Consider the following 3882-nt stretch of genomic DNA (forward strand, 5'->3'; position numbering starts at 1 on the left):
GAATCTGCCACACAGGCTTTAAAGCACAAGTTGCAATGCAATTTGCACAAGATCCCTGGCTTGTCGCTAGGGAACTCATTCAGACAAAACACAGGGGATGTTTCCGGAGTGATGTATTCACTCATGGGCATAGCTAAAAAACTGTAGATTAACTCGCTGGATCAGCTACCTATGTAGAAACAGAAGATTGACTCAGTGATGAACTGCCACCCAATGGAACAATCCCCAGGCTGGATGACTTGGGGCAGACTCTTTCCAGCCAGGTAGGTTGATGCTCTCTCTCAAAGAGCACGTGGGCTATTCCTTGCCGTACTTGAAACTGGATGGCTTGATAACGTACCTAGCGCTAATGCTTGGGCAGGTACCGACTTGCTGATTGCTAATGTAGGGAGATTCCCTAGCAGCAAGGCTCTGCGAAGGAGGAGGCCAAAACCAAACAAACGTTAAATACATGTCCCCTTTAAGAAGGCCTCCAAACCAAACCCAGGGGGCAGAGTTCGTAGTTCTCTGATTGTTTTAGCAGGCCAGCAGGCTTTCTCCCGTTCACTTTGGTGTCAGGTCAGGGAGCGTGCTGCTTAACCCCGATCACAAGGCCCTTCCCTCAGAGCAACCAAATGTGCAGTCAGAAAAACAAAGTCTCTGGAGCCTCCAACCTGTAGCAGCCAGCATGGCTTCTAGTCCTCCCCCCTCTGCTCAGCTTCCTTTCCCCTGGGTTATATAAACCCAGACTGTTCCTTAAAGGGGTATTACACCCTCAAAAAATACAATAAAAAGACAAGGAATGAAAACAGTTGCTGCCCCTGGAGGCCTTTTGGTGGAACACGTTTGCTGGTGTCCACATTACAAACCATTCCCCACTTCTGACACCGTCCTAGGAAATCACTGCTGCTGCTGTTGACGAGGCCAGCTGCAAGGCAGAGGCTGGAATAGGATAGAGCTTCCTCGTGGTGGCTGAGAGGTGAGGTACATTGGTCACATGGAGTGGGGAAGTTTGGGTTGTCGCAAGCCAAGCTACATCTGTTCTGTGGCTCGATGGAAAACGTTAGTCACCAGCAATCAGAATAATAATAAGTGGAAGACTGTGAAATGTTCCCTCGATGTAGACCGTAAACACGGAGCGCCAGCAGCTCCCACTGGAGTCAATGAGAACCGTGAGTGTTCATCATCTCTGACAATCAAGCCCAATGAGGCTCTTTATGCCAAACGAGGAAATAAGCAGAGGGCAAACATTAGTGTTTTAACCACTGGAGCCCTTGGAGACTGACCCCTGCCATGTGACAGGGTACAAACTTCTGTAGCACTGACCCTGGTCAGGTGGCTGGGGCCTGGCAGTAAAGACCAGCCACATGTCACACCTTTAGCACACTGAACATCTTCTCTGAAAGGAACTGGCGGCAGCTGGGTAACTCCCTGTCTACATCCTTGACTTAGACATGTACCAGCTCCTCTTCAGTTGTGTTCCCATCCCATCTGGCAAGACGAGCCGGGAGGGCAGGAGTCAGTACATGGCTGGGAGGGAAATCCAGAGACTTTAGGAAGTGCTGGCAAAGCAGTAGTAATGCTTTTCTCTTGGAGTCTGCACTGACCCCAGTGCCCTGCCACAGCACTAGGGGCAGATAAGAGCAAACCGGAGGTCCTGACCCCTCGTGCTCATTAAGTATCTTGTGGTGCTTTTCACAAAGAGGAAAGTACATTAGCCCTAGTGTCCTGGCTAATGTCCAACTCTGACATTCTGCCTCTTTACATTCACCCTAAAGACTCAAATGCACTTCCCCTCTTGCAAACCTCCGTTACCAGGGCGGAATGGTTGTATTCCACACCAGAAGTATCTGCATTTCGGTGGTTCATGAATGATCCTCAGATATGCAGTTTGCCCATCATTTGGGAGACATTTCTGGATGAAAACTTCACTATAACTATAATGAATTATAAAGCATAATTTCTTTTTTTAAAAGCATTGTTCCTTTAGCCTTGTGCCTTCATTTTGAAAGGCCCCATCCCAGCTAGGGACTCTGTTTAATCAGGAAACATGAAAAATCTTATGTAAAGTTCTAGTTTCCAGCCAGCACCTCTCATTCTCTAGCTGTGCAGTTGCTTATCCAATTAGACACTAAAAGAGGCTGCTTCCAGGCAGATGCCACAGAGGGTGTTGCTAACTAACACAATGCAAATGCTATCGGCTCTCAGGGCTCTATTTCTTTCTCGAGCACTCACCTCCACCATCCCGAATTCTTTTAGCAAACGCTATAAATACAGAAAGGTCTGTCTCTCTCCTGCTAGGGGGCTCGGAAGCTGGTTTCCCACTTATCTGGTACCTTCCCTCTGTGTTCCACTTCCTAATGCTGTGTGAGACAGATGGAAAGAAATGCGGTCATCTTTAGCTGTTAAAATAAAAAGGCTAATCCACCAGGAATAATAGTCATCAGCTCTTTATTTGAACTGTGTTATTGGGGTTTTCTTCAATGAACTGATTACAGTGACATGGAAAAGATTAAATTCCACTCCCAGACCCTTATCCAGAACTCAGATGATCCCTTTGGACTAGCTCCTCAGGTGGTGTAAATTGGCATTACTCCATTCATGGATTTTGGTAGAGTGATGCCAGTTGGCACCGGTTGAGCATCTGGCCCCGTTTCTCCACAGTAAATTGAAACGGAGTCATTTGAATTTTCACATCTGGAAAAGCAGGATTGACCCTTAAGGTTTGCCAGAGCCTCATTTTGCATCTTCTCCTTGTTCTGTAAGCAAGTGGAGAAAAAATAAACTCAGGGAGGACAAATGATGAGGGCTCAATGCAGAAGTAATTGGGTGACGTTCTCTGACCTGTGCTATACAGGAAGTCAGATTAGATGATCACAATGACCCTTCTAGCCTTAAAACTACGAAAAATCCTCCCCTTACATTGGCATGGAAGGTCCTGTAGAAGCTCACACATTTAAAGAAGATGGATTATCAGCATCAAGATCTGCCATGTGGATCTGAAAAGAAAACTTTGCTCTGTGAGCTGTTGTTTGTGTTCTCTGTTGGTTGTTCCCATGAAAAATTCATGGGTGAGCAGGTCTGTTTGATCAGAGAAAGCTCCTTCTCCAGCTCTTTTCTATCATTTCTGCCTCTTATCATCTTTTCTCCACAGCTGCCCTGTGGGCAGCTCATTGCTGAATCTTTCCCTTCCAAGTTACAAGTTGAAATCCAGCCCAGGAAGGCAGCGATGAAATGCTGTCACTGGGTGGGGGCTGTTTGATGGCACGTACGAAGCGAGTTGATCTGCATCCAGCTCCTTGGAGGTCTCCACCACACAAACACCACTGCCAGTGGCAGCAAGGCCCACACTGCATTTCCCCTTGTTGGCTGGCTCTGCAGAGACGTGAAGGTCTGAACAGGCTGTGGCTGTTGAGCTCACCCATCGAGGTGGTGCGTCTCAGTCAGGGTGGCCTAGAGCTGAGTAAATAATTGATTTTCTTTCAGTTCAGTGGCTGAACCAAAAAATCCGAAAGAAAATCAGCTTCGTTTTGAACCGAAACCGATTTTTTTCTCCCCAAAATGGAAAACCAAAACCATTTCATTTCTGTTGAAGGAACCGTTCTGAATGTCCGTTTGAACCAGAATGTTGAGCCAAAATGTTTTAACACTTCCTGGGGGGGGGGGGGGGTTGGCCAGAATTATTTTCCAAATTTTAAATTTCCTGCATTTAAAATGGCTTTTGGTGCCCTGCGGAATGCATTTTTCAGCAAATTTACTATTTGCTGGCAAAAATTCACCCAGCTCTAGGGTTGAGGCACATTGGTTGGGTTGCATGTGGAAAGCTGCCCCTGCTGCTGCTGCCCATCAGTGCTTTATACTTCCAAGGCAGAAAATTTGGTTCCCATGCAGATTGCTTGGGGC

This window comes from Lepidochelys olivacea (genome assembly GCF_965140295.1).
Source record: "Lepidochelys olivacea isolate rLepOli2 genome assembly, chromosome: 3".
Classification (NCBI taxonomy): domain Eukaryota; kingdom Metazoa; phylum Chordata; order Testudines; family Cheloniidae; genus Lepidochelys; species Lepidochelys olivacea.